The sequence below is a fragment of the Lissotriton helveticus genome, chromosome 7, assembly GCF_964261635.1.
Source record: "Lissotriton helveticus chromosome 7, aLisHel1.1, whole genome shotgun sequence".
In the NCBI taxonomy this organism is placed as follows: Eukaryota; Metazoa; Chordata; class Amphibia; order Caudata; family Salamandridae; genus Lissotriton; species Lissotriton helveticus.
In genome coordinates, this window is record NC_136068.1 from 1,192,251,524 (window position 1) to 1,192,262,228 (window position 10,705).

Genomic DNA, 10,705 nt, shown 5'->3' on the forward strand with positions numbered 1-10,705 from the left:
GAGGCTGCCCCAAAAAATGGGATCGTAAATGGGCAGCATAGAATACATATAGAGGGGGGATTTGACTGTCACCTACTGTGGAGTTGCGACGTAGTGGGGTCGAAATGCACGAAACATTTACCGCAATTGCAGACTTTTCAGAATAACGAGCTACTGTGTTGTCTATGTGCAGTTTATTTATTCATGCTGATTGTATACCTGTAGACATGCCGAGCCATGACGGCATTGCTGTCACAGGCCTTGAATGCCCTATGGAGAAACTGCTGTGCGCCATGAACAGAAGTATAGGCCAACAGATTATACAAGCCGATCTGAAAACCTCCAAAGTTGAGACAAATTTAAGAACCTTATGGAATCTGAATCCAGTGGAAGGCCATCATAAATGTGGTACTTGTTTTGCGTGTATCAACACCGTGGAAGGCAATGTATTCACATACAATTCCATCAAATGGGTACACAAAGAATTTACAAATTGTAAAACTAAGAACATCGTCTATGCCATCACGTGCCCCTCCCCAAAACTATACATTGGTAAAACGACCCAGCAGATTAATTAAAGGATTGTCCAACACCGCTCTAGAACCAAGCAAAAAGTTTTAACAGCCCCAATGGTACCGCATTTCGTCGAGAAAGATCACTGAAAAATACTTTCTTTGGACTGTACTGTCAGGTATAAAACCTTCACCCAGAGGTGGGAGTGTGGAAACATTACTACAAAAGAATTACATCCTCTGTACATTATCGCCTAGTGAAAGTTTTTCCCGTAAAAATCACTTTTATAAAAACCATTATGTAAATATGCCTATTTTCACCATAATGTGTCCATTTAAAACTAGTGTCAAGTCCTTATGATGCTTCTGCTCAATAAGGAGACAGCCTTTTTTTGCAACTGACATTCACATCAAAAGCGAGTCCCTCATCAAAATGCGTCAACATGTAGCAAGTAAGGATATACATATACTGACTAATGCTTTGCTAAAGTCTATCACACCTATTTTTAAACGCATTCTCTTCTTCATTTAAAAACAACTAGTTCACTCCGTGATTCAGACTGAAAGTCAATGAGAATTACACATCCCATAATCCAGTAAATAGATGTTACTTGCACTTCCTGTTTAACCGGATATAGGTAAATACGACACTCAAAAGCACTTTCGACTGAGTTGAAAAGATGGAGGACTGATTCCTAGGAAATGGGCACCCTATAAAAACTAAAGTAAGTGGCGCTTCCGCAACATTTGAGTTATCAATCATAAGCCGTACTTCATATAACAATAGACTTAAAATTATCATTTTAATGTTACAGATAAACAGCTTTATCATAGTGAACGACACAACAGAAAAATATTGGCTGCCGCGTATACACGCGTCTTAAAGTAAGTGCGGCAGCAGCGTCAATATCGCAGTTCGCGAATAAGTATACAATGTATCAAGAACATAAAACGGTATGTAAAGAAAACACATTTTTGTTTCTTTCTTTACAGCCAGCGTCGTAATTGATCCGGGCAGGTGAAAACTTCACTGAGGAACTCGTTCTTTAAATAAACCCGGTATGCTCAAACTTGCAGTCGCCTTTCGAGGAAAAAATTGTACTTTGAAATGCCACAAAATTCTGACATACTTTTGAAAGAATATTTCATAAGTGTTTCTCTGACATCAAATGTCCTCATTCTTTAAGGTCCTTGAAATTGTCCACGTTATTTAAGAAGCTCAAAACGTTCAGCACTACAACTTCAGGTATTCTACAGAATAATGCAAATATGGTTATAAAATACCTACATGAGAAAGGGTATTTTCCGTCATATGTAACTCGTTTTATTAATGTTAATTTGCTGGTTACACCGTGCTTCAGCCCTGATGAAAATCACATGATTTCTATTCGGGATTGGAAACACGTCTGCATTTCCTTTCTCATTTGGCTACAGAGGGCACCAAGAGACGCTTTTAACCTCTATAGGGGGTTTCAAATTCAATATGTACCCCATAGAGTAGCATGTATCCCTTGTAGCAGCAGACTCCTAAATTTTGCCAAGTTATAGGGCCTTATGGAACTGCTCTATATCATTTGTACCAACTATCTGCTGGTGTAATTGTGTATTTTGTTTATTAATTCTCATATGATTTATGATCTCACTTTTTTTGCACATTAGTTCATGTATGCACTTTTTAAGTATCACAGTCGTGTAATAGAAGTGTATTTGACTGACATGAGGAAAATGTTCTATGAAAATGTTCAACGTCATAAAGTATTGTGACTAAGACACAACGTGTTTAAGAACCTATTGGTCTAAGCTTTTGTCTCCTTCAATAAATAGCAGCATGATAAATTGACAGCCAGGTCTTCTTCTTCTGTAATTGTATGAAATCTCTACAGAGCATTAAGAGATAACTAAACCAAGACTCAGTGTGGCTCATTTCCATAGTTCTCCACTCCCTAACATCTGCTGATTCTTTCCTTTAACCTCCTATCTGGCTGGGTCAGAGGGGATGGGGTAGGCAGACATGGCATACCCTGCCTGTCCTGTTCCACCTTTGATGCCTCATGCTTTATGACCCCTTCCCCTTGCTCCGGCATTCCAATGTCGCAGAGCACTCTCCAGCAAATAGCCTCCTGTTCACTCTGATCAATCTGGGAAAGCTGCAGGAAGGCCAAATCTGTCTTACAGACTAGAAGGTTTTACAACTTCTTTTCTGTACAATTTAGGATAAATTCAACAATCCTATTGTTGGATTTATCAATACCATTCTCCTAAGACTTTGATTAATATGTCATTCAATTCTTAGCAACATTTATGTGTTCATACACGTTTTCATTGTTATCCTATGGAGCCAGGCATCTACAATGGGAAAACTAAAATGTATGATTTTTCCATCACCAGGGTATATAAAACATCTTTTATAAGGGCCCTGCTTATAGTTACAAGACTGACACCTAGGGGAGACCCTGGAGGTGCCTAATATGTAAGAATAATGTAGATTATGTCATTTTAAGTGCCCCTACCATCAAAGTCAAGTTTGCAGTTAATTTACTTTCTAAAACAGGTCTTCAATGCAGGGCTGCTTTTAAAATGGCCTCAGTTGCTCAGCAGTGCTCACATGCAAGTGCAGACAGGGTTGCTGGTCTCTAAACTGCCATGCCCTATTCTATACAAGGGACTTATAGTTTTAATCCCCCTGCCCTATTATCTATTAGGGACGTATAGGGCAGTTCATGCCAATTAAGTGTACCCTAATGCATGTGTGTATTTTCACTGTGTTTTGAACATAGGGCTAGCCCTGGGCCTGGTGGGAAAGAGCCCAGGGATAGTCAGTTATCACCAGCACTAGTCAGCAAAAAATGGGGGTGGACATGGCACACAAGATGACTTTGCAACAGAAGAGGTTCCAACAAGGGAGGAGTTCTGCAAAGTTCAGTAGGAGTGCCCTACTCTGGAGGGCCTATGGAGGCAGGCTGAGGCCCAGGCAGCTGGTTACACCTCTGGTAATCACTCGGTCTATTGGGAGAATGGTCTCCTGTATAGCAAGCCTAAGATTCCTGAGCCTGGTGCAACCCATGTGTTGGTGGTCCCCCAGTGCTACTGGGCCTGCCTACTGAAGTTGGCTTGTGATGGTTACCTGGCAGGTCTTCCAGGGTAGGGCAAGACCTATAAAAAGGCGTGTCACCCACTTCTATTGGCCTGGATGAGGATGGCCTCAGAGGCATTCTGCAGGTCATGCCCCACCTGCCAGGCCAGTGGTCAGTCAGGAGTAAAGCACAAGGCTCTCCTGCAGCCACTTCCTGTCATTGGCACTCCCTTCGAAAGAGTGAGCATCAACATTGTTGGATCTTTGAACCATAAGACAGCCCTGGGCAACAGGCTCGTCCTGGTGGACCCTGCCACCCGGTACCCAGACTGCACCGACATTGGCCAGCACACTAATGGGGTTATTTCCTGTGGGATATACCCCAAGGAGGTGCTATCTCACTGAGTACCAACTTCATGTCTGCATACATGAAGTCCACGTGGAAGAAGTGTGGTGTAACCAATAAGTTCTACCCATCGTACCATTCCCAAACTAACAGACTTGTTGAGATGTTCAAAAAGATGCTGAAAGGCATGCAGGACGTCCTCTTGCCATGCCTATTGTTTGCGTACAGGGAAGTACCACAGAAGGGGGTTGGATTCAGGGTGATGGAGCCTGTGGAGACTCGGGGCCCTACAAGACCTATGAGGTGAAAGAATCCAAAAGTGAGGTCACCTACCTGGTGGACCTAAAGAACCCCAGGACCACTTTAAGGGTTTTGGATGTCAATCACCTGAATCCTCACTTAGGGAAGTCCGAGGAAACCATGCTCCTGGTCATGAATGATGGGGACGAGAGTGAGACTCTCCCCAACGTCCTTTCTTTTAAGGAGATGGATGGGTCAGTGGAGGGTGTCAGCCTCTTCCCTATACTGACCCTAGAACAACCCGAGAGACTGCTGCCAGTTGTTTTGGCAGTTTGCTTCTCTTTTCTCCCTTACCCCAGGATTCACTACATGGTGTACCCATGATATTGATACTGGGGACGGTATTCCTTTGCAGAGTAAAATCTACAGGCTATCCAATAATGGGAGAGACAGCCTAAAGGAGTAGGTCCCTAAAATGCTGGAGCTAGTGCTCAACAGTCCTTGGTCCAGCCCAATGGTGCTGTCCTTAAGGGTGCCTCTTCCGTTGCCATCCCTGAACTCTGGATCTGCATGAATTACTTGGGGCTCAATGCAGTCAACAAGACTGATGCACAACCCATCCCCCAAGCCGATGAGCGCATAGATCGGTTGGGAGCTGCAAAGTTCCTCAACTTAACGTCTGGGAGCTGAGAGATTGCCTTGACCAAGAAAACCAAGAAACGGTGTGCGTTCTCTACACCAGAAAGCCACTTCCAGCTCTGGATGATGCGCTCGGGTTGAAGAACGTCCCTGCCACCTTCCACAGGTTGGTCTATTAGGGCTTGTCTGGATTGGAGAACTTTGCTGCCGCCTACCTAGACGAGATTTCGGTCTTCAGTTCTAGCTGGGAGGACCACCTGTGCCACCCCAGGGAAGTGCTTCAGCTCTGCAGAGGGCAGACCTGACTATGAATGCCTGTAAGTGCCAGATAGAGCAGGGTTCAGTGGTTTACCTGGGATACCAAGTGGGAGGAGGCAAGGTGCAACCACTCCAGGCCAAAATCCAAACCATTATGGCTTGGGAACCCCCAAGACCCAGAGGTGAGGGCCTTCCTGGTCCTTACAGGGTATTACAGCAGATTTGTCAAGGGGTATAGCACCCTTGTTGTTCTCTTGACAGAGCTGACCTCCAAGAAACAGCTCAGACAGGTGATCTGGATGGAGGCACGTCAGAGTAAATTTGACACCCTGAAAACGGTCATGTGCACAGCACCCGTGCTCAACGTCCCCGACTTCTCTAGGGAATTCATTGTGCAGACAGATGCCTCCGAGCATGGCATAGGGGCTATGCTCTCACAGATAAATGAAGGAGGCCTGGATTGTTGACTGCGGAGTTTACAGAGCTCATTTGCCTTAAATACCGGAGGGTCTTACGGTTGACAGATCCACCCACACACAGGTGACCGGATGACCACACATCCCACTAAGCTTTCTTTTTTGAGGACTTCCCATAGTACAGGTTCCGGAAATAATCTGTCTTGGTTTAATCCAGTGCTTAATTTGTGCCGGTGCTTTCCGGTGTTTAGCACCGGCACTTATAACTCCGGGACAGGTCTACACTCTAGTCGAGCCCACATGCAATTGAGCAATAATTGCGCATTCTCGGAGTAGGGCCACCGTTCCAGCCTCTCACCATCCCTGTGAAGATATCAAACATCAATGAACGCGGGCGTAAACTATTTCAAATCTGCCACCCGCCTAAATGTGAGCCACACACCTCACATTACCGCCAGAAACTGAAATTGCCTGGGGCCTGGGCTGGGTCTCGACGTAGGTCAACACCGTCAAACCCCATTTCCTTTTTGCAGTCATTCATTGGTAGCACGCAAGCGTAATGCACTACCAATAAACGATTGCAAAATAGAACATTAGCCTGGCCCCATCCCTCCTTGGTGAATCATGAAGTTTGTTCCCCAAATCGTCACCTGTTGCTGATTAATTTAAACTAAGAGGGCTCTCCCGGATTCCAGGTAAGTAATTAATGCCTTTGACCTGCATTATATTTTTGTACAATTCAAGCTTTGAAATGTAGGATCATGTTAAATAATAGTGTGGGGCCCATGGCAGCAGCTCTTCCTGTACTGCTGCTGGCTTTTAACTTTTGCAGTGAAATCTTTTTGTAAGTGAAAAGCCAGCAGCAGTGGGTCCCACACAATAAAGCGTGATTTTGCATAAGGAGCAATTTGAATGCTTTTTAGACAAATATCACACTGAACCCTAGTACACACCTGATGGCAGAAAAGCAAGACTATCTGAACGTGCTACTAGACGAAAAATTACCTCGAGTTGCACGTTCAGGTAACCTTGTTTTTCTGTAATCAGCTGTGTGCCAATGTTCAGTGTTATATACAAAGCATTCAAATGAGTGGAGTGAAGAAGTTTTTCGTTCAGTTGATTAATACAATCATTGATGCTGGCTAAGTGCAACCGGAAGATCACAGGGTTGGATTCCAACAGATGCACTCAGCCTTTCATCCTTCCTTCTGCTATTTAAGCCTTGAAACTGGACTACTCATAATGTTCGCCATTTAAGTATACATTTTTTTGTTGCTGCTGTCATTTCCAAGTGAGCTTCTCAAGGTGAATGTTCTCCCTGTTGAGATAAAACATTTATTTATTATGGCTGCACAGGAAGAAGAAAGCGTGCTGTTTGTGGTACAACTCAGAATTTTGTATCGGAGAAGCGCGCAGCAAACAAGGCTCTCTATGAGGAAGAGGGGAGGGGGGGCGGACCATCACAGCCCAAAAAGGCACAGTTGAAGTCACGACAAAGATGCGCCTGATGACTGCCAGAAGGCAGTTTGAAATGACTGTGACTAATCCCTGCCCCCCAAGGCATTCTTATAGCTTTGGGGGCCTGGAATACTACGAATTGTCACACTTGTAAGAGGTTGATGTCTAGTAGCTGTGTTTGTACTGCCATTGGCAGGTGGTAGGGGCAATGTGTGTTGCAAGCTGCAGTGGCCTCCCAACGGGAGCACCAGCACTTATTTTTTTTACAAATTGAGCACTGGTTTAATCTGCCTGAAGGTTGAGGAGGCGGGTTGGGGGTTCTTCAAGGAATATTTTATTAGTGGCGCTGCCTTAGTAATACGAAACACCCTGCATACATTATTATAATACCTTAATCAGCTTCTTCTCAATTGTTTTCAGGGAGAAAAATGCACGTACTCCCAAGGCCGGGCATAAATCTCCCCCACCTCCAAAACCATAACTGTGGGGAGCAATGGCTAATAGGTAAAGGGAGCTGCGGGTTGAAAACGTTTGGGAACCACTGCACAACTTTCTTACTAGACAAGCTGGTCCTGAGAAACCAAGCTTCCTGTCTTCTAAAAGGGGTAAATACTTTTCACGTCAGGAAAACATAACCCTACAGGCATTCTTCGATGCACCTCACCCCTTTTTAGGATGAGGAGTGATTCAATCTGCTACAGCCTCAGATGCTGATATAAGTGTGTTGGCAAGCAGAGTGCTGTTTCTGGCTATTTGCCACGTGGGCGTGATGCCACAATTCCATGAAGCAAAACTTTGTGGCCAGCCAGATCCGTCAAGATGTATGTTTTTCCAAGTCAGTCCAACAGGACAGTTTGGTTTAAGTGGTTCGCAAATCCAACATCTACTTTGGCATCTATTCAAAAGTTGAGGAATCTGCAGTTAGAAGTATCAATCAGAAGGACAAGTTACTCTCCTTTATAATGCACTTTCCTGTAGATATTCTAGCTAACTGCAGATTCCACACCCATTGAATATTCTCCTGGTGTCACCCTGAGAGGCTGAGTTACATATGGTTAGTCTCAGAAGAATCAAAGATGACGGAAGTCTGCCTTTCTGGTTTGGTCATGAAGTGTTATAACTTAGGGAGTGAGCTGGCACACATTATCTCTCAAGCAGATCGATCATCCGTCTTGGCTGTAAGGTTGTGCTCATTGTGTCCCATACTAAAATGCCCACTGTTCTGTTTTTGCAGTGTTACCTTCTGAATCTGCCCACTTCAGCAGCCAAGACCTCACAGAAGGAGCTGAAGTTGCCGGCCAGGACAAAGCTCTGCATCATTTGGTCAGCAACCATACCACATTAGTGAATGTTTTCTAGATTTGGTAACATTTTTATTATATAAGCCTAATGTGACAACCTCAAGAGTGAGTATAATCTCTACCTGAAACTGCTCGCAACAAACTCCAGGTTGGAACGAGCATCATTACAGTTCCAGAACATGTGAGTTATGTCAGCTTTGGGTAAGTGACATCTGAGGTAAATGTCAGAGACAGTAGGATGTGCTCTGTAGGTCATAATGTAGAATACATTTTAAGAGGGCAAGATAATGAGGGGAAAAACAAGGACATCAGTCAATTATAGATGTTACAAGGTACTTTAGAGGAACAGTATAAATACAGGACTGGACACACAGGACCCCCTTGTAGAAAAAGGTGTCATGAATTCAGCGACACTGCTCTATACAAGACTTCCTAATACACCAATAACCACTGTACTGAGTGCCCGTCTTCAAAATGCAGTAATGATTGGACACACAGCTGCAGGGTAATCTTCTGGAGGGAGAAACCAATAGGCATAAGCACACGGACCACATGACTGCTCCAGGACACTATGTGCTACCCAGTGCTCGACTTGGAAACAGTCACAGGCGGGAGGAACAAGGAAAGCAAAGGGAAAAGCAGTAATAGGGAGCTCTGTGGACATGGCAAGCACCAGGAGGTGCAAGAGAAAGCAGCGAGAGAAGAAGGGAGGTGGGGGAAACAAACAGCACCACCGATGGGAAAAAGGGTGATCTGTATACAGGGCATGTGGGAGGAGCCCATGCTAGCACAAGCACTGCGTACAGTGCTAAAAAACAAACAAGCATTAAAAATGCAATAGGTCTCGCCTTTTATTAAGTTAAAACCATTTGCTTTGCTATACAATACCATTAGCAAAGCAAATGGCTTTAACTTAATAAAAGGCGAGACCTATTGCATTATCAATGCTTGTTTTACAAAAGCTACAGTCTCTTTATTTGTAATATCACGTCAAGAGGTTTATGGGCTATGATTAATTGCAGATAGTTGTTCAAAGTTTTCAATTCTGTTCTCGATGAGTAGTTTTACTCTCATATGCAATTACTATCAGCATCTGAAGCTTGCAGTATAACGAAAGTACATATGGTCTGATGATTTTATTCTGGAGGATGATTTTTTGTATTTTATTACGTGCTTTTATGATTTCTGAAGTAAAATGGAATGTCCGGCAGACTATCATCTCCCTATACCAACCAAGATTGTCCCATAGGTCACTTTATAAAATCCTCTCATTTTGAAGGCAGAGAAATAAAAGTAAACCCTAACCTCCCTTTTAAAAGAATGTACAGCAATTTGTGCCAGGATGAAAATAAAACTTAAAGTGCTCTTTATTGCTCGTTCACCTTCTGCACTCCAGAATAGTCACAGCCATGCACTAAATAACTCGTAGCAATTATTGTGCAAGAGTTGGCCACTGGTCTGCTCGTGGAGGTGGCTGAAGACGACCAGTCAATACATGGTTACTAAAAGGCAGAAAATCATTTAGTAACAGTTAAGCTAATTTCCATTACTACAGTGCTGCATTAGACGACCAACGTTACACACCAGTCTGGCACAGGCTACACACCAGTCTGTTCGCAAAACACTGCAGGATTCACAAAAGACAGTTTTAATTTAGAGCCATTGCATTATGGAATGTTTTTAAAATATACAAATGGAATAGACCAGAAGGGTGGTGCCGATTATAAAGAAGCAGTCAGACAGCAAAGCGAGCATGGGGGATATAAGCAAAAAGGGAGAGGATGTAGCCTAACGGCTACGGCGCTCGATTTCAAATTTGGGGAACCGGGTGTGAGTCTCAGAAATGACGCTCAACATCCTGTGATTCTGGGCAAATCACTTAATCTCCCCTGCCTACGTGTCCTTGTATAACGCAACTGGTGCTCATGTAAAGCGCTCTGATACCTTCGGGTCAAGTTTGCACTATATTGGAGCCGGAGGAGAAAATATTTAAAAAAACAAGAAAATGTGTGACAACACGAAGTGAGAAAAGATGAGTGAAATCAGTAAAAAGTCAAAATGAAAGCCTTCCAGGAATGAAGTAACAAACAAGCCAGAGAAGAATTAGACAGACTGCCAAAAACAGGGGAAGAGGTGTAACTGATGGGCTAATGGGGAGAGGAGACTGGAAGGCGGAAGCAGGTATTAAATAGATAACATTCCTTTATAGTGACTGTTACTTTTAGTCCGCAGGGTCTTTACCATTATCAACAAGTGGCTAACTTTCCACTCAAGTGGCAGGACCAGAAACTGCTCCCAAAGAAATAAATAAAGAAATAAAGAAAGAAAGAAATAAAATAAAATATTTTTGAGAGCTTGTGTTGGTACATACACGTTTGCAAACGTGACAGGGAGCACACACCCTCAACCGTGCACGCATACAGCAACAAACCGTTTTTTTTCACTAAGGCGGTGGCAACCAAAATACGTTTTAGCTCATAACT